Source organism: Helianthus annuus, chromosome 1 (assembly GCF_002127325.2).
Source record: "Helianthus annuus cultivar XRQ/B chromosome 1, HanXRQr2.0-SUNRISE, whole genome shotgun sequence".
NCBI classification, from domain to species: domain Eukaryota; kingdom Viridiplantae; phylum Streptophyta; class Magnoliopsida; order Asterales; family Asteraceae; genus Helianthus; species Helianthus annuus.
Window position 1 is genome coordinate 67,737,171 of NC_035433.2, and position 21,951 is coordinate 67,759,121.

At 39.0% G+C, this 21,951-nt stretch overlaps 1 long non-coding RNA gene across 2 annotated transcripts; it reads left to right on the top strand.

Moving 5' to 3' along the window:
• The first annotated feature begins 2,585 nt into the window (after positions 1 to 2,585).
• Positions 2,586 to 4,731, top strand: LOC110867738. 2 transcript variants are annotated; one of them, XR_002551828.2, is made up of 3 exons: positions 2,586 to 3,016; positions 4,151 to 4,236; positions 4,573 to 4,731. It is a non-coding gene; the product is annotated as an uncharacterized LOC110867738 (long non-coding RNA). The 2 variants fall into 2 exon arrangements; XR_004866048.1 differs by having other exon boundaries at positions 4,151 to 4,731.
• Positions 4,732 to 21,951: the final 17,220 nt, after the last annotated feature.

Sequence of the window (21,951 nt, forward strand, 5' to 3'; positions counted from 1 at the left end):
TTGTTACCCACTTAATTACCTTCCTAAAGGTATCTTTAATCCGTGATTAGACAAAGCACATTATGCTTAATCACGAAGTCAAACCTTAATTACGACGGTTTGACTTTTACTTAATTAGCTAAGCTAGAAAGGATTAAAGAAGGTTAAGGACACTTACAAGAGTCCTAAGATGGATTAGAGAGCCTAAGAAAATGTGTTGGTGACCAGAGGAGTTCCAGAGAGCTTTTAGCCAAAGTTCCAAATGAGCAAGTTCATATGGTCACACTTCAAACTCTTTATATAGTGAACTAGAAGCTCCAAGATCTTGACAAGCAAGTCTAGGGTAGTTACAAGATCACCCCAGATGTCCCTAAGGGTCTAAATACTGCCTAGGAAGCCCATAGAATCGGAAATTTACGTTTTAAGTCGGTTAAAGGGCTGGACAGGCAGCTGTCCAAAACATACTGCCAGCGACGGTCTTACGGACCGTAAGCTTGAGGCCTTACGGTCCGTAAGGACCTCTTGCGGACCGTATGCTACATGATTTGCGGTTCGTAACAGACTTTACTGAAACATGGTTCAGGTGCCCACCTTACGGACCGTAAGCCTAGGGCTTTGCGGTCCGTAACCGATCCATGCGGAACATTCCCAGGTACTCTGCTTACGGACCGTAAGCCAAGGGCCTTGTGGTCCGTAAGCGATGGCCAGAAGACAAAAGTTTGCAAACTTTTAAGTCTTGACCATGCAACCACAAAAACCCGAAACATGCTGCCTCTTTTCAGATGTGGGGCCTTCAAGACCAGTCATTGCATGCCTTACTTCTTCTTACATGTTCCCCATTCATATCAACCTATTAAGGGACTTGTATTTTGACGGAGATTCAAAGAAATGAGTCTTGGAATTTTATAGAAATTGGCCAAGCTTATAACAATTCTTATTCATAAGAATTTTATTAAATTTAGGAGTAGTAACAACCTATAATTCCATGGCCCTTAATAAAGATAAAACTTTATTTATTCAAGAGCAACCGGTTATCGTATGAGATGATCATCAATTGATTTAAGGATCTTGGGATTTATAAAAATGTCGGGTCGCTCAGAGGTGATTTAATAACATGTCGCCCTTGGGTCGTTCAGGGGTATTTTTAATACATGACGCCTCTTTTTATTAGAAATCCTACCACATATCTCTTTATTAAAAATCCGGTTTTCTCTGACACGTCTGTCACACATGACACGTGTCTTTATTCTAATGGACAGGAATTTTCGAGGTGTTACATCCTCACCCCCTTAAAAGAAATCTCGACCTCGAGATTTACTGAAACAATTGAGGATATTTCTCCTTCATCGTGGATTCTAATTCCCACGTATAATCAGGACCTCTGCGGCCCTCCCATTTGACCTTGACAATGGGTACGTGCTTTCTTCGAAGCTTCTTTACCTGTCGGTCCTCAATCGACACAGGTTTTTCTATAAACTTCAAGCTTTCATCAATATGCACATCTGTATGCGGTATGACTAGGGATTCATCAGCCAGACATTTCTTCAAATTGCAGATGTGGAACACATTGTGAATACCACTAAGCTCTTCTGGTAAGTTCAACTTATAAGCCACTGATCCTACACATTCGATGATCTCGAATGGTCCAATGTATCTTGGGCTTAACTTACCTTTCTTGCCAAATCTCATTACCCCTTTCCAAGGTGATACCTTGAGCAAAACTTTATCGCCAACCTCAAACTTGAGGGACTTTCGCTTACCATCGGCATAGCTTCTTTGCCTATCGCGGGCAGCTTTTAGGTGCTCAGTGATTTGGGTAACTTTGTCGGTCGTCTCCAGGACTAATTCGGGTCCTGATACTTGAACGTCTCCTACCTCTGCCCAACAAATGGGTGTTCTGCACTTCCTACCATATAGTGCCTCAAAAGGCGCAGCCTTAATGCTGGTGTGGTAGCTATTATTGTAAGAGAACTCGATCAGAGGCAGGTGTCTATCCCAACTTCCTCCTAGGTCTATCACACATGCACGAAGCATGTCCTCCAGGGTTTGAATAGTACGCTCGCTTTGTCCATCCGTCTGAGGATGATAGGCTGTACTAAAATTCAGTTGCGTACCCAGAGACCTTTGAAAACTTTTCCAGAAGTGTGATGTATATCTGGTATCCCTATCAGAGATGATGGATACTGGTACGCCATGCAGGGCTACTATCTTATCCACGTACAGTTGGGCTAGCATGTCAGAACTGAAAGTTTCTCTAATGGGTAGGAAATGAGCTGACTTAGTTAGTCGATCAACTATCACCCAAATAGTGTCATTTCCCTTCGGCGTTTTAGGTAACTTGGTAATGAAATCCATTGTTACCATTTCCCATTTCCAGGTGGGAATCTCAGGCTGATGCAGCAAACCTGACGGTTTCTGATGCTCAGCTTTAACTTGAGCGCACGTCAGACATTTAGCCACATGGGTGGCTATAGACCTTTTCAAGCCTATCCACCAGTAATTTGCCTTTACGTCCTGATACATCTTGTCCGCTCCAGGATGGACGGAATATTTGGAACTGTGGGCTTCCTTAAGGATAACGTCACGAAGACCTCCAAAAATGTAACACCCCGAAAACGGGTTTGGTAATCAAACCACGTTTATATTAAAAGACGGGTAATTTACCTTTAGTGGTAAAAGTAACCCGGTGAATATTGGGATTATTAAACAAACAAGAATTTACTAACTAGGAATTTTAACCTAGTTAGCTAATAGTCTAGAGATAACTTATAATAGGGCTAGAAACAACCAAACTTTAAGTTATTCAAGAGTGGAGGGGCTTATCTTGTAAAATCTGAAACTTCATTAGATAAAAAAAAAATAATTAAGGACCAAACACACAAAAGTGTGTCTGGTCGTATATGGGACGCAGGGGGCGACCAGGAGACCTCACCAAGCCCTAGTTCATCACTTAATTCACAAAATTGAAGGTCCAAATCTGATCAAAGTCGAAAATCAAGAATAGATTATTGATCCCCATTGAAAGGGGAGTCATAAGGTATGTAAATTTTATGAAAAATCTCTAGTTGGATTTCTAGGTAAACTTAGAAATCTGAAATTTGATGGTTGCATGTTTGTTATATGATGAATTATGAATGATTTGATGTCTAGGAGTAAACCCTAGTCATTTACTTGTTGAATTGATGTTCATAATTGTGAATTCATGATCACCCGATTATGTGCTAAATGAGTTTTGTAGAAACATGATGAACCCTAGAATCATAATGGTTAAATTGTGTTAGTAGAACTCCCTGAAGTTGGATTTGAAGTTTGATGTTAGTACTTGTTACTTATGCTAGAATTTAAGGGTTTAGAACACTTAAATGGGCTGGAGAAATTTGATGTTTCGTGTTGCACACAAGGTGCTTGATGAAATGCTTGAACAAGAAAATATAACAAAACTGATCGGGATTAAAAATTATTGGGCTGCAGTTTTAAAAAAAATCATATAAAATCATCGGAACGACCTGTGAGGTTGAGCCTTATATGCTCAGAAAGCTATTGAAACATACTACGTTTTATATTTGAACATGTTTGTTAAATTCTGATGTTAAACGGGTCAAAACAGTGTCCGAAGTCGGCTGAACTGTTTTGACAGCAAGCTGACTGGAAGCATTTTTTTTACTTCAGAGCTGATTTTGTAAAAATCATATAAAATCATAGGAACATCGTTAGAAGACGTACCATATATGCCTAGAAAGCTATTTCAGAGTTCTACGATCCATTTTTGAACATGTTGATCTATTCAGCTTTTAAATGGGTCAAAATGGTCAATTACAGTAGCTGAATACAAAATCGCTGCACTTTAGTAATGTTCTTATTAACCAAGAAAAAGACATATGATTGCGTATACTTGTTTAGTCATGAAGTATTTATTGTTAGGAACAAGTAACACTTTATATGACATGCTTAAAGTGTTCAAAATCACTTACTAACTAGTTTGTATAAATAACTTGACTAACGGGTCAAATGGTTAGTGAATGGAAAGAATTATGACAAAAAAATAAATAAGTAAATAATATAGTTGTTGAATAAATAGCATACTTTGGTGAATAAGTGTGTTAATCCATAAGGTGTGATGGTCATGTTAACGGTTGACTAATCTAATCATCTTGTGGATATGATATGGTAGTTTGACTCTGACAAGCTAGGTAGGAGCTTGGAAATGAACGGGTCAAATGGATACAAGTTCAAGTATGAAGCTCGCAAGGATGCAAGGTAAGTATAACTTACACTAGTCATATATTTTAAAATGTTCTTTTGTCATATTGACTACGAATAAGACAAATGGTAATTTAGTCACACGTTGACAATAATCGTTAGTTTTAAAAGACGCTTTCCCGCGAAAGACATAAAGAGCCGAAAGTGGTAATAAACGGGTTATAAATAAAATGAGCATACGGTGTTAAAAGGAGCGAGTCATGTAGATGAGATAATAATAAATATTATCTCGCAAAGATAAACGGTCAATTCGGCCAAACGGGTCAAAAGGTGTAGACATCACCTTTTGACAATATCGACTAATGATTCTGGTGTCGAGTTATATGTTTACAGGAGTAGATATCCAATGGATACTCGCATCGCTCTTAATTAGCAATTATAAAGCAAGGTATTAAACCGGGTTAGTAAGTTGATCCGAGCCAGGTATGTATAATAGATTAACTCATCATGTAGAACTTGAAGTTCTATGAAAGTTAGGCAAAATAAAAAAAAGAGCATTCGGTTACCTTAATAGGTAAACCGAAGGATTTAAATTATTTAGACAGAATGTTTTGAAAACAATATTTGGTTAAAAATGAGAAATTAGAATCAAACAACAGGTTTGTTTGATAAAATCACGAACGGGTCAAATTTGGTAAAAAAGGTTAATAAGCCGAAGACTTAAAAGTCTTAAAATTTTGTTAATCCAGATGTTGGGTCTTGACTCTATTTGATGGAGGTTCAATTTACAATCACGTAGGAAGAAACGGTAGGTCAAACAGACGAGCGGTTTGAAAGATACGAAAGTTTTCGTGTCAAAAACGGCAAAAAGGAAAGGAATGATGCAGGGGCCACCGTAACTTACGGTGCCACCGTAAGTTACGGTGGACATGATTTGGTTACGGTAAATGCCTACTGTTGTACGGTTGAATAATTGAAACACAGAGACCACCGTAACTTACGGTGCCACCGTAAGTTACGGTGGAGGTCAGAAATGAGTTTTTATTTGGGTTTAAGATATCCATGTGGGATTTTCCTAATTTCCCCATTGTATTAGTTTAATTAATTATCAAAACTGACCTTTAAGTTGGTTTTGATCACAGGTGAATGTCGAGGGTCCCGGATGAAGATCGAGTATCGAGCAAGAACCGAACACACATTAAATAAAGCTTCCGCAACGTTGTTTTGTCGTTATTCTAAACGGTGATTTAAATCACATTATGTATATCACTTAAATTGTAAAAGTTTTTAATAAACCCGCATTTTGTACAGTATGTGTGGTCTTAACTACACATCTAATTGTGGTATTTTCATGTAAAATTGCAATTTAGTAACTAGGGTGTTACAAAAAACAGGAACCCATATTCTTCCATTTAACCTCAGGATTCCGTCTTTACCATAGGATAACTGCTCTTCAGTTACTCCTAGCTTTTCATTGGGGTAGTTAGCTTCTAATACTGCCTCTTTTTGTGCGGCTAACAACCTTTCATTTAGACTGTTCCTGACCTCAATGCTTTTGGCATTGATTCTGATTGGCTTTATCCTTTCCTTCCTGCTCAGGGCATCTGCGACTACATTGGCCTTGCCGGGATGGTATCTTATTTCACAATCATAGTCGTTTAGAGTTTCCATCCAACGTCGCTGCCTCATGTTCAATTCTTTCTGGTTGAACAGGTGCTGAAGGCTTTTGTGATCAGAATAGATCACACATTTGGTGCCATACAAATAATGTCTCCACAACTTTAGTGCAAATACAACGGCACCCAATTCTAAATCATGAGTGGTGTAATTCTTCTCGTGCACTTTCAATTGTCGTGAAGCGTAGGCAATAACCTTGCCTTTCTGCATCAACACACAACCCATCCCGGTGTGTGATGCATCACAATATACTACAAATTCATCGATCCCATCAGGTAACGTCAACACGGGAGCGTTACTTAATTTCTGCTTCAAAGTATCGAATGACTCTTGCTGCTTAGGCCCCCAATTGAACTTGCTATTCTTGCGAGTCAACAAAGTTAGGGGTGCTGCAATTCTTGAGAAGTTTTCGATAAATCTCCTGTAGTATCCAGCCAAACCTAGGAAACTACGGATTTCCGTAGGTGTCTTTGGCTCCTGCCAATTCATGACAGCTTCAACTTTTTCGGGATCCACTTGAATACCACGCTCACTGACCACATGTCCAAGAAATTGGACTTCTCTCAACCAAAACTCACATTTGGAAAACTTCGCATATAGCTTTTCTTGATGAAGCAGTTTCAGAATACAACGGAGGTGTTTCTCGTGATCAGCTTTACTCTTGGAATAAATGAGAATGTCGTCAATGAAGACGATGATGAATTTATCCAAGTAAGGTTTGCAAACGCGATTCATGAGATCCATGAATGTGGCAGGTGCGTTTGTGAGCCTGAAAGGCATCACTAGGAACTCGTAGTGGCCATAACGAGTCCTGAACGCAGTCTTGTGCACGTCTTCTTCCTTAACCTTCAACTGATGATATCCCGATCTCAGGTCGATCTTGGAGAAGTAGCTTGCCCCTTGAAGTTGATCGAATAGATCGTCGATCCTGGGTAGAGGATACCTATTCTTTATGGTAACCTTGTTGAGCTCTCGGTAATCGATACATAGACGCATCGAACCATCTTTCTTCTTGACAAATAGAATTGGTGCTCCCCAAGGAGACGAGCTAGGTCTAATGAAACCTTTGGCTAGCAAATCGTCTAGCTGCGTTCTTAATTCCTTCATTTCCGTTGGCGCTAGCCTATAAGGTGCTCGAGCAATAGGTGCAGCTCCAGGAACGATATCGATTTTGAACTCTACTTGTCTGTTTGGCGGCAAACCAGGCAGTTCTTCTGGAAAGACTTCAGGGTATTCGGATATAACGGGAATATCTTCAATCTTGGGCTTTTGCTCATCAATGGTTACTTGTGCCATATAGATGACACAACCATTCTTCAAACATTGGGATGCTTTGAGCATAGACATCTGCTTAGGCAATCCATGACGCGTATCTCCTTGAATGGTGAGAGACTCACCAGATGGAGTCTTGATTATTACTTGCCTTCTACTGCATACTATCTGGGCTTGGTTATGCGATAACCAATCCATGCCCAATACTACGTCGAAACCGGCTAATTTGAAGGGTAATAGGGATAGAGGAAAAGAGTGGTTCCTAATGGATATCGCACATCCATCTAACACAGTCGAGACTGTTTCTAAGGTACCATCTGCTAACTCTACCTCATACTTAGCACTAAGGGCTTTAACAGGCAATCCTAACAGCTCACAGAATTTACTATCCACAAAAGACTTATCTGCCCCAGAATCAAATAAAACTCTTGCGAAAACGTCATTAATGAGAAACGTACCAGTTATGACGTTATCGTTCTGGATGGCTTCTTGAACATTCATTTGAAAGACCCTGGCATTGGTCTTCTTTCCTTCTTCCGCCTTCTTGGCATTCTTTGGGCAGTTGGTCTTGATGTGCCCTTTCTCATTGCAACTGAAACAAGTTGCATCTTTTAACTTTTTGCATTCAAGAGTCCGATGTTCAGAAGACTTGCATATCCCACACATCTTAGACTGGGATTTCTGTTCAAACCTGCACCTCCCAAAATGGTGCTTTTGACAGGTCTTGCACTTGGGCTTATCGCCCGACCGATGCTCGTTCCTTCTGGTCTCAGAGCCTTTCTTACCGTCATGGTTTCCCCTATGCTTCTTATTTGATCGACGTGAATTATCATCTTCACGTTTTCTCTTGTCAGATTCCGAACTTCTTAGAGCTCTCTGTCTCGCTGCATCCTGAGTGAGAGACAGAGATAAGTCGGTGACAGATCGGAATGTAACTGGTCGCGAGGCTTTCACACTGGCCTTGATTTCTGGGGCCAAACCCCCAATAAAACGCGCGATCCTTTTTGGTTCAGGGGTTACCAGATAAGGAACCAATCTGGATAGGGTGTTGAAACTGGTGAGGTATGCTTGGCAATCAAGGTTCTTCATAACCAAGGATAGGAAATCGGATTCAATACGCTCAACCTCATGCTGAGGGCAGTAGTTTTCCTTGATAAGAGCAACAAACTGCTCCCAAGACATACTGTACAGGGTAGCTTTTCCAGAAGCCTGGATCAATGCTCCCCACCAGGCTAGAGCCTCACCTTTGAAAGACTGGGATGCAAACTTAACCATATCCCTCTCAGCACATCCACTGATGTCTACCACTGTCTCAATTTCATCAAGCCATGTCATACAGTCAACTGCCCCTTTCTCCCCTGTAAACTCTCGAGGTTTACATGACACAAAATACTTATACGTGCAACCCTTAGCACGTGGGGCTTCATCAACCACAAGCTTCTTGGGGTGAACACTGTTTTCATTTGAGGAATGACGATCCTCATCTTTCTTAGGTTTGGGAGAAGTAGGTGGCGGCTTGTTGCGAATCTCAGAATGATTCTTTGGTTTCGCATGTGGTGCAGATAGAGTTCTACTGCGGGTTTCACTGTACTCACTGTACTGTCGCGCTAAGGCTTTCTCAACCGCTTCATTCACAATCGCTTTCAACTCGGCACTAGTCACTAGGAACTTTGCATCATCACGGTTCTCAACCGGATGGCTATTGGCTTCCTCTGATCTGGTCATGTAGCTTCAACGCTACATATAATTAATAGACAAGATTTTCACTTAAAGGCTCTTTATAGTATTTTATGTTTTATTAACCAAGGTTTTAAATTGCCATTTTAGGTTAATTTATTAAAACATTAGGATGTTGTTATTATCCTATAATACTTTATTGTTAGCACATAAGGCCTAGTCACAAGGACAATTAGGATATTTAATAACCAAGATTTTACAGTATCTAGGTGTTTTAGGTCGAATCATAGTTCTCTACCATTAATTAACAGGGAGTCATGAGCTGCCACTGTTTTTTTTTAGTCACGGAGGATATTTAATTATTGCCCACAGGCACTTCACTTTCAAAGAAGTGGTTAAATAATTTAAGGGAATTAAAAATTAACCCAAATATACATGGCCTGTGTGACTTTACTGATTCACAGTTTGCCAAGAGCATTATCATACTAGATGTTAATGATTGGAATCTATTATGTGGGTTATACCATCTTGGCCAGGTTTGAATAACACACAGGCTAGGTTTTACCTCTAAGATTCTTTTAGTAATTAACGCAGAATAGTCCTAAATTGAGATGTTAATTATGGATCTTAACCTAATTATGGAACTACCATCTTGGCCTTGTTTATAAATTATAAGGCTAGGTCTTGGTTCACTTTAGATTTTACCAATTAATTATAATGGCAGATCCTTTTAAATATTTCATTTTTCTTTATATTTTATGCATGCAATAAAATGAAAACTTAATTAAATCATCTCACGATATTGTCTTAAACCAGTACAACAATTGCCCAAACGGGACTTCTACTAAAAATAAATGAAAATGCCCACGCAGGGGCGGGAAACAAGAACAAGCCCACGCAGGGGTTAACTAGCCAAACTTGCTCACGCAGGAGCAGAATACAAACCACAAGCTCACGCAGGAGCTGAATACTGGAATAACAAGTCCACGCAGGGACTGAATTACAATACAAATAAATAACAAGGGTTTTCAATGACCCCTCCTCTTCGACTTCCCCTTAAGCAAATCTGATAGCCCTTTGAAGAAACCTTGCCGCTCTCTGCGGTCTTCACGAACTTCCTGTTCGACTTGGTTTAGCCTCTCAAGGACTTCTTGCTGAATCTGTGGCTGTGGCGGCTGATACACCGGTGGAGGAGGTGGCTGATGCTGGTACCCATAAGTCGGGTAACCAGTAGTCCATGGCCCTCCATATGGTCCTTCAGGATGAAGGGCATTGTAGTCCCGAGCTACTTGATACGGATCTACCTCCGCATAACCATAGTGGTAGTTGTAGTGGGTGTGCGCCGGCTGCTCGAATGGGTTGTATGCTGCTGACCCAGCATACGCAGGAATCGGGTTATCGAAACCCAAAGGTGGTACCACAGGTACTGAGTTGACTTCTGGTATAGGGCTTGACGGACCACCATCATATGGGTCCTCTTCCTCCTGAAGTGGCGGATAATGGCTGCCACTTGATGGCTGGGGAGTACTAATCCGAACTCCACCTCGCACGGACATCCGTGCATTAGACCTTCTCCGCCTTGGTGGCTCCGGAGGCGGCTGCTGCTCCACTGGCGGTGGTGGCGGCGGCGTGACTGCCACAAACTGTTGACCCACCGAAGGATCCTGTTGCTGCTGATGATGCGAGTGTTCAGACGGGGTGAAGTACCAGTCAATGTTTCGGAACCTCTCCTCGTAGCTGTCTGGACCACGATAAGGCGATCCGTGGAAAGATGATCCGTCAGATATCTCTATCGGGTGGTTGGGCGTCCCCGTAGCAGGCTCCATAGGGTCAGTATCCTCATCCATGTCGTTTTCCCCTGAAAAGTGGTCTTCTGGTCCAAGTGGGTTAAAACCCACGGGTTCAGGCAGAAGGTTAGCCGGGTTAAATCGGCTTTGGAAAACGGGTGTTGGGTCGCCAAAAGAATGATGAGAATTGGATCTCTGAAGAGGTATGAAAGCTGGCGGCTGGTTGTTGGGCTCGTTATCAGAATGGGGCCCAAATGAGTGTTGGTACGAAGGAGAGGAGCTAAGGGATACTGATCGCCTTCCTGGTTCGACATAGAGCCTCCATGGCTCTTGCGGGCTGGTGCTCATGGTGATGGAAGGAGTACGTCGATGCGACGGCCCGGCCTCGTGATCATGTCCTGACACGGGTCCTTTGCCTCTACCGCGAAGGAATCTGGGTGGCATGATGACCTGCATACGATAATCAGACAACAACAACAACATAATAAAAGACTCAAAAATAAAACTAAACAGAGTTTGTCCTATGTTCGATGTCTAGACTCGGAACTCGAAGAATGCGCAATTTGTGCACTGAGATTAAACACAAAAGGCTAGTGTTTAATTCACTCAGTGTTGGCTCTGATACCAACCTGTCACACCCCTAATTTCCACGTGTCACCGGTGGGCCCGGTGGGGGATTACGCGACGTAGTTGATATCATCATATGTCAAACAACACAAATTATAATGCACAGCGGAAGCAAATGAAAATAGATTTATTTCAACTATTAATTGTAATATCAAGTATCACAACCAGTCAAAATAGATCCACAGGCGGATCGAAGAAAAAGAAAGAAATTGTTCAACAGATATATGCATCCCAAAAGCTTGCGAGACTCTACGATGCTAAGGAGGAACCAGCCTATTGCGTATAGCACCTGCACTTAATCTTTTTGGGGAAAATACGTCAGTTTGCACTGGTAAATACAATTTAACTGACTCATTTTGAAAATATTTAAAAATTGGTTTTAAATGCACAAGGCACAAAACATTTTATAACTTGGGAATATTTAATCAGAGTTAAACTTGTAAAAGATTTACATGTTTGTTAACCGTTCAGTCGCCCGAGTCGTATCGGGTTTAAGGTTAAATGACACACCACATGGTATAAGTCCGCGGCGGGAAGCCAACGTTAATACCTTAAAAATAATGGACATAATACCGGGTGTACGCCTACACCCGGGTGTCAAGGTCGTGGCCAAAAATGATGCCAAGGATATCTGGGACATGGTCATTAAGCTCCCAAAGGCATAAAAACAAACAACACCAAGTTTTTAAACGGGTCCCATTGATAATACCCAACTATTAATGAGATGGGGTCAATCGCCCGACCAAGCGGTATTTTATATACCGTACCTCAAGCCCGTATAAGGGAAAATAAGTTAAAAGTATTTACCTGAGCAAGTATAACCACAAATTCGAAAACGCACGTGTCTTTTACTGGGCTCCTATTCTGGAACGAAGGTTATAATAACCTATTAGAATCCTGACGGGTCTTTTAACATAGCCTAAGCTTAGACCGGTTAGTTTCGAAGAATAAATATGGTTTAATCGCAAGGAATGCGAAAACCGGGAAGGAATGTGATTTAGACCCTACAAGCTTGGATACTTGTATAATATGGGTAAACTAAACACATTCTGAATTTTGAGACTTAGATGATATGGTTTGACCCGTTTCGGCTAATATGCGTGAACTAGTCACTTAAACCGATCCGAACGCGAAAGTGCGTAACGAGTAACCACATAAGTCATATGCAAGTTTCCTGAGGTCATATGCACCAAATATATTGTAATATCAGTAAGGTATGTCCAAATACGCCCCAAATGTTTTTTAAACGCCATTTACGCCTCATAAGGGCATTTTGGTAATTTTACATAAGCCAAAAGGGTAAAAACGGAAAATCTGAGTTCCCAACTTTAGTCTACTGTTATAATATATATTTTTATAAAATATATCAGTAGGTATTAGACCTTTTATATATAAACTCGTTTTGACATATACTATGTCGTAAAAACGCCTAAAAAGGCGATTTGGAGCCATTTCCGGGTTTTAAAAGGAAAGCTGATATTTTTATATTTCCAGAAGGCTCAAAATATCATATTTAATATAACAAATCAGTAGAAAAAGGTTTGGGGTCAAAAGGTTATGTAAAACTCATTTTAGGACTAAAAAGGGTAAAACCGGCATAAGCCGAAATAAGCTTAGACCCTATAGTTATGCTCAGCCTAAAAATGAATAAAAATCTTTAAAATTCCCAAAATATTATTATATAACAGTGAGTATAAAGTTTTGGTATAAAATTCGGGTTGAGATAGGTTATGCGTTAAATACGCTAATTATTTATTAAGAAAGCTTCTAATTACGCTAACGAGCATAACTCTTAATCTAGACCTCAAACTGATGTCAAATTTTGGGGACAACTTTATATTTCAGTAACTAAGGTGTCTACCCCTTTTTATTTTCAAAAATTATAATTTTTGGACATTCGGGTATAATGGTCAACATATGGGCATTTAACGGAAACATGCATATGAATGAGATATCTAATGAACCACATTGTATAATCACAGGAGGATATACTATCATGTTAATAGGTTCAAAAGAAGCTCTAAGGTATTTTTAATCTTAACTAAAACGGGTCAGAACTGAAAGTCAAGCGAAAGTCAAACTATGCGACTTTCGGTTCCAAACCAGGTCTAAACAGAAAATTGTCGAGTTGAACATGTTGGAACATGTTCTTATACTTATTACCAAGTTATATTAATGTTCAAACAGGTTACATTCAACCTACATTGCTAATTATGCGTTAATTTGAAATTAAGCATTCTGTTGACTTTTTATAGATAGCTTTGACTCGACAATTAACATGCTTAGAGTGGGAATCTGGAAACACCCTTTTAAGGGTTTGTTACCCACTTAATTACCTTCCTAAAGGTATCTTTAATCCGTGATTAGACAAAGCACATTATGCTTAATCACGAAGTCAAACCTTAATTACGACGGTTTGACTTTTACTTAATTAGCTAAGCTAGAAAGGATTAAAGAAGGTTAAGGACACTTACAAGAGTCCTAAGATGGATTAGAGAGCCTAAGAAAATGTGTTGGTGACCAGAGGAGTTCCAGAGAGCTTTTAGCCAAAGTTCCAAATGAGCAAGTTCATATGGTCACACTTCAAACTCTTTATATAGTGAACTAGAAGCTCCAAGATCTTGACAAGCAAGTCTAGGGTAGTTACAAGATCACCCCAGATGTCCCTAAGGGTCTAAATACTGCCTAGGAAGCCCATAGAATCGGAAATTTACGTTTTAAGTCGGTTAAAGGGCTGGACAGGCAGCTGTCCAAAACATACTGCCAGCGACGGTCTTACGGACCGTAAGCTTGAGGCCTTACGGTCCGTAAGGACCTCTTGCGGACCGTATGCTACATGATTTGCGGTTCGTAACAGACTTTACTGAAACATGGTTCAGGTGCCCACCTTACGGACCGTAAGCCTAGGGCTTTGCGGTCCGTAACCGATCCATGCGGAACATTCCCAGGTACTCTGCTTACGGACCGTAAGCCAAGGGCCTTGTGGTCCGTAAGCGATGGCCAGAAGACAAAAGTTTGCAAACTTTTAAGTCTTGACCATGCAACCACAAAAACCCGAAACATGCTGCCTCTTTTCAGATGTGGGGCCTTCAAGACCAGTCATTGCATGCCTTACTTCTTCTTACATGTTCCCCATTCATATCAACCTATTAAGGGACTTGTATTTTGACGGAGATTCAAAGAAATGAGTCTTGGAATTTTATAGAAATTGGCCAAGCTTATAACAATTCTTATTCATAAGAATTTTATTAAATTTAGGAGTAGTAACAACCTATAATTCCATGGCCCTTAATAAAGATAAAACTTTATTTATTCAAGAGCAACCGGTTATCGTATGAGATGATCATCAATTGATTTAAGGATCTTGGGATTTATAAAAATGTCGGGTCGCTCAGAGGTGATTTAATAACATGTCGCCCTTGGGTCGTTCAGAGGTATTTTAAATACATGACGCCTCTTTTTATTAGAAATCCTACCATATATCTCTTTATTAAAAATCCGGTTTTCTCTGACACGTCTGTCACACATGACACGTGTCTTTATTCTAATGGACAGGAATTTTCGAGGTGTTACATCCTCACCCCCTTAAAAGAAATCTCGACCTCGAGATTTACTGAAACAATTGAGGATATTTCTTCTTAATCGTGGATTCTAATTCCCACGTATAATAAAGCTCGAGTCGAGCCGAGCTCGAGCTCGAGCGGAGCTCGAGCTCGAGATTTCATATGATAAACGAGCTTGGGCTCGGCTCGTTTGCACCCCTAATTCCAACACCAGCTAAAATTGTATACTATTAATAGAATAACTTAATGAATAGTAACTATATTTGTTTTAAAGGTTTTTTTTGTATATATGTTATTTAGTGGTTTTTTATATGTGTTATGTGGTTCTTTTATATATCTTCTGTAACTTGCGTTTGTTTTTTATCGATGTAATTCACGTGTCAGTATTTTTTGATCATATCAAGATTTTTTTTCTCTGTGGGTTACTGTAATTTAAATTAATATTAATTACCATTTATATAAATATAAAAAAATAACTAAAATATATGTATAATACTAATTATAATTAAAATAAATTAATTAATAAATACTAAACAAGTCGAGCCCGAGCCGAGCTCGAGCTTGAATAATTACCTTTGAGCCGAGCTCGAACTTTAGAAATAAAGCTCGAGTCGAGCCGAGCTCGAGCTCGAGATTTCATATGATAAACGAGATCGGGCTCGGCTCGTTTGCACCCCTAATTCCAACACCAGCTAAAAATGAATTAAAATAAAAAAAATATATTAAAAGTTAAAAAATTAAGAAAATTTCAAATAGGACCGGACGGCTTAGGCTTAACTTGCGTAAAATAAAAAAAATAAAAAAACCGCTGACGGTGAAGTACAAGGAGTCCACGTAATATCCAGACAGATTGAGACACATGTAAAAAGTAGGCTAAATGTCAAGTAGTCGGATTTAGTCTTCAATTTTTAGCCTCAAGCTATTTAGCTCTCTTTTGTTTTCACATGTCGGCTATTTAGCCTGAATTTTTTATCCGCCCGCTATTTGACCTTTGTTTACACGTTTATTGGTTTTTTTTAGACTTTATTGTATTTCACTATGAGCTTTTGTGTAATCTATCTAAGCCGAGGGACCTTATTTCGCGTCTTTTGATTGGCTCACTTTGTCTTTGTCTATTTTGGTAAAGGATAAAAAAGATTGGCTCATTTTGTCTTTGTCTATTTTGTTAAAGGCTAAAAAGACATGTCTATTTTGTTAACTTTGAAGGTCTCGTTGTCTATTCTAGTTTTTTCGTGTGATTAATGGTCCAGCCCATAAATGGTCGGTCCATATAGAAAAACGGTTTAAAAGTATAAATCAAATTGTGTATATAGACGGTTTCCGATACGACTGGTATGGCCCTAAGAACAGTGATCAAAACTATAATATCGGTGGAACCAAAAACTAACATTTGGAAATATGGAGGTATGACATGTATGTTTTCGATATAGACGGTTTTGGATACGACTGGTATGTTTAAAGAACTAAGTTTATCGCAAATAAGCTTTTAACGTTAGATGTAAAACTGCAAAAACATTTTTATATATAGGGGAGGTCATGAATCAGAACGCATTCGATGATTTTCCATTGATTTAATATGTTTTCCTCATTAGTCAAAACTGACTATATATTTTAGTTTGTCAATCAGTTTATGGTGCAGTTTAGGTTTCAACATTGGTTGCCTTAAAGGTGAAGAGTATGAAAACCAAAATGAATAAAAGTGAAGAGTATGAAAACCAAAATGAAGTATTGTATAAACAATAAATTAATTGCGTGTCATAGTTCTAAATTATTATGAGCACTCTCGGGCACCTACTGGACCAAACGGAGTACTCCCAGGATAACCTAAATCCACCATCAATTCCGGGAAAAACTCAGTAACCTATCCGCTCGTAGGCACGACGATGAAATTACCGTTAAACTCTTTTGACTCAAGGATCAAACCCAAGTTTCCCTAGGTCCCATATCATTGTTCACCAGTGTCTCACTCTGCACCACGGAGTTGAACCTACATCTTCCAAGAGAAATGCAAGTCCTCCATCAGTCCATCACTTGATCTAGAGGTTAGGTAATTTTCTTAGACCACCCGTAGTGGGGCGGTATTTTTAAAAAAATTGAAAAAAAAAACGCCGTAAAACGCCCCCCCCCCCAATTACACTAGGCGTGTTTAGGCGTTTTTTTGAAAAAAAATGTTGTTGGCGTTTTAAATAAAACGCTGAATTTGCATAGGGGCGAGAGACATGACCGTTGCCAACGGTCAATTGTTTATTTATTTTTTTTAATTCCAATATTTACCCACTATATAAATATCACCCACTTTCTCCTACTTTTTTTATAAAAAAAAACTCACACTTTCAAGGCGATGCGTTTTTTTTTTTTTTCCAAACCTATCGACCACCTCCAAGGCGATGCGTTGATCCTTGCGTAAATGCGTCGCCAAAAAATTCGAGAAAAATATGGACTCTAGATCATCTTTTTTTTTTAACTTTATTTTTTTTCGGTTTTTTTATTTTCCGTGTTTTTTTTCGGTTTTTTTTAATTTCAAGTAGTGTAATTTTTATTTTAAATTAATGAAATTTTTTATGTTTTAAATTAAAAAAAAATTTGTGAAATGATTGCATGGGCATTATTGGAATAATGCCCCACTACGCCACTTTTGGAATAATGCCACATGCTGACTGGACTGCCACGTGTCGAATAATGCCCCCTGGTGCGGGCATTATTTTGTTTAACCACTACACATGGTCTTAAAGTGGTTAAATTAATCCAAAACACAACTTAGGTTTTGATGAACTTTCCAAGAAGTCAATAAGTCATAAGGAGGTAAAATAAGCTTATCCAAACATGGTCTTAACTTTGCCGACCCAATTTGACCCGTAGATTAGTTTCTGCATCTTTTAAGTGACCCGCTCTAACCCTTTTGACTATAAAACATTACCTAAAACCACCCATAACAATCTATAAAAGACCCATATTGACCCATATTAATGCATTTGTTAGCAATAACATGTTCTTCTTTCGATAAAGCAAAAATTCAGATCTGAAAGCAACAATTCATGTATCGAAATCAAATAGAAGCAAACATATAAGAGGTTAATAGAAAACTTACATTAGAGATCACTTTTGAGTATGAATAAGGGTTTACCTCGAAGTGAAAATGGCAGCAGCGGGCAGAGGAAGACAAAGAGTGAAAATGTTACGTGCCACTTTCTTTGTTTCCACATGATTTGCATGATTTCGTTTTTTTATCTCCATATTTGGTTATTAGTTAAGTTAGTGGAGTAGTGGGTTAGATGGTTAACATTGTGTGATAACCAATCCATAAGGGTGGGTGGGTGAGCTTGCTGTATTATATTACGGGTAGCCCATTAACTTTTAGTTTATGGAACTTGCTACGAATGAATCGGGTTGTCCAAGTTGCTAGACACTCTATCGAAAAGTGTTTGGAAATACACTTGTTTGATTACGGTTTAGTTGAAGGTGAGCCGATCAACTCGGTTTGGTTTTTAAACGAGCCAAGCACTAGCAAAGATACGCTTGCTCGTGCACGGCCTCACGCTGAAATGGACGATGACATGACATTTTAGTAGTCTTAAAAACGCGCTATTGGTGATGCACTAATAAAATATATTCAGTGTAATCTGACCAAATTGTTAAGAGTTCAAGTTATTGTTTTCATTTCGGTAAAGTGATCTCAATTGAATTTAGCTGACTTGTATAGTTTCCAGCATGAGTTGAGTCTACTTAAAATCGGGTTGTGATTAGTGAACAATCATAATTATGAACTATATATGTAAGATAGGGTATAGATTGAATACATATGGGTCTGAACATACTAAAATTGAGAAATGAAAGAAGAATATTTTTTTCTATTTACTTAAGCATGATGTTTAGTTGAAAATGTAAAAAAAAAAAATCTCGATTTACTCTAGTAGAGTAATTATATGCAATTAGAGTGATTACATAATCGCTCTACTACTGTAAATACACGATTTTTTTTTAGATTCTAGGACTGAAATGCGTGCTTGATAATATAAGAAAAAAAATTCAAATAAGTAAAAAAAAAATATTTCTTCATTCTCACGTTTGATATGTTAAATTCATTTGTACAATAACATTACCCTACATATAAACCACTAAGATTTATCATGAATTTAACATGGAATGTGCGTATTTAATTTAGCTCAAGTATGTTTAGGTTGAACACAAGATATTTAGGAGAGCATGAGGTTCATTCTAAAGAGTTATCAGGCTTTATATACAAACGTAATTTGGTAAGGGATGTCCTCTGTGATGTGCTAAAGAAAAAAGAGACTCTTGTGAACTTTCTGACAGGCCCATTTGAATGAAGGTCCACACATCGGCTAGCAGATGTGCTCGTTTTCGGGTGGGCAGGGGGCACGCTTGTGTGGACCTTACAGAGTGTCCCTTGTTAGGCTCAAGGACAACTAGTATGTGGCTGACCAGGTTGTGTTGAAGGCATAATCAATGAAAATTGTTAAGAATGAGAAAGTTTGTGCTGAGAATCAACACGTTTTTATCCCCTTTGCTTCTGATACATTTTGGTCTCTTGACCCCGAAGTTGTCGGTTTCCTAAACAGTGTGTAGTGGGTCGTGCAAAACAATCTCTCGACGCCGAAGAACCATAGTTTTGTTTTCAGTATGATTAGTTTTGCTATTTAAAAGAGGGGTGCGACGCAACTTGTTACTCGTTTATCTTCCATCATATTGTAAATTCCTGTTGATTCCGAAATTCAAATACTTACATATTTACTTTTAAAAAATAGCTAAGACCGTCCGTAATGGGGCGTGTTTTGTAAAAAAAATTCGAAGAAAACGCCGGAAAACGCCCGATCGCCACTACACACCGGCGTGATTGGGCGTTATTTTGGACTATTTTGTATTTGGCGTTTTTTGAATCACGCTTCAAGGGGGGTTTGACTGGCCAATGAGAAACTAGCAACGACTAGTTTGAATTTTTTATTTTTTTAAACCTTTTACCTATATATATATAAACTCCTTCAAATTTAAACATCAAAACTCTCTCAAAAACACTACCATTTTATAAAAAATTATGGATTCTCCTAGTTCTTCATCCATGGTAAATTTTTACTACAAAGAGTTTTTTGCGGATGGCGATGAATCCACCGATGAGGAGGTCGAGCAAGAGGCGGTTACGAGTGCTTGTCAACTACCGGTGAGATATGTGAAGCATTGTCGCCGCCCCGAACCAGAAGTTAAAAAAGAGGTTATATTGAACGAGACCGACGCGCGACACACGATTGTTTGATGAAAGATTATTTTGATGAGGCGCCGACATTTTCGAACCCATAAATTTTTAGGTGTCGTTTTCGAATGAGTAAGCGGTTGTTTCTACGCATAGTCGACGACTTGGAAGCCAACTACGATTATTTTAAACAAAAAGCGGATGCGAAAGGGACACTTGGATTTACCGGTATCCAAAAGTGTACGTCGGCGCTACGAGTCCTTGCTTATGGAAACACAACCGACATCAACGACGAGTATTTAAAAATGGCCGAGAAAACAACACGAGACATCTTGGAGCATTTTTGTCGCGGTACAATTCCTATACTTTACTATAATGTTTACATTTTTTTGAAGCTTATGTTTGTGTATGTTTTTTTATAAAGATATTATTGATTTGTATGGTGCGCGTTATCTTAGAACGCCAACATGGGACGACCTTCAAAAGATCTACTACCCTCATGGATATTATTGTGCGACCGAATTTATCCTACGTATTCGATTGTCGTGAATAGGGATGAGCTCGGTACTGTCCGGTACCGAACCGGTACCGGTACCGGAAATCCCTAAAAGTGGGTACCGGTACCGAATATACCCGGTTCGGTACCGGTTCGGTACCGGTACAGTAACGGTATTTGAGGGTAAAAATCAGTAAATACCGGTACCGAACAGGTACCGTACTGGACCGGTACCGAACCGGTACCGAAAATGTCAAAAGTGGGTACCGAAAAAGCACCCGGTTCGTTAAATTCGGTACCGGTACCGGGTCTGATTTGCTCATCCCTAGTCGTGAAGACGTTTAGTGATCCTATTGATGAAAAAAGAGCATACTTTAAAAAGGTTCAAGAGTCTTCAAGAAAAGACATTGAGAGATGCTTTGGGGTTCTTAAACAACGATGGCAATATTTGAGAAATCCTTGTCGTGCATGGACCAAGCAAAAAAGAGAGATGCTATGTACGCTTGTATAATCATGCACAACATGATTTTGGAAGAAGAAGGAAAGGCGATATGCCAGAATTATGTGCCAGAAGTCGTTCAAGAGGGACATCCACAGGCGTCAATGGAAGAAAGAGTGAATAATGCGCGGGAGCTGCGTTACGAACCGTACCATTCCGCATTAACGGTTAATTTGGTACAACACGCATGGTCGGTTCGGTATGTACCACCTGAGGGTGAAGAAGAAACGGAGGACGAGGAAGACGAAGTTGGCGAGGATGAAGAAAGCGAAGACGAAAACTAATGTATTTTTTTTTAATTTAGTCGGATTTTATTTTTTTTATTTCTAGTATTGTATTTTTTTTATTTAATGAAGTATTTAAAGTTTTTAATTAAAAAAAACTAGAATTACCACCCGCCGCAATGCGGCGGGGATGCGTTATTTATATATCTGATGAAAGGCAAATGTTTCTTACATGACCGCGAGCCTGTGTATAAAATATAGAAAATAATAACTGAGCCGATCTATGACCCACGCATTGCAACAGACCTATCAAACGGAGAAAAATAGACGCGTTGTGACGAGCTTGTCAAACAGGATAAAGTAGATGAAAAAATGTTGAACTCCACACGCACGTTATGGCATGTTAACCCGGAAAATCTAGAACGAAACGTTAAACACAAAACTTGCGATAGATGAAAAGTATATGGGGTCAAAGTTGCAAAAGTTGAAAAGCTTTAAGTTAAAAGTAAAAAAAAATCAAAGTGGTTAAATTGTAAAAGATGAAAATTTTTGAATTAAAAGTGAGGGTCCAAATTAATTAAAGGGGTTAGATTGTATAAGATGGAAAGTTTTGAAGTAGAAATGAAAAATTAAATTAATCAAGGGTGTTAAATTACCAAAGATTAAAACCTTAAACTAAAATTGTCAAAGAGTGATACTTTAGGGTTGGAAAGGGAAAATTCCAAATTTTTTTTTAAACACTCC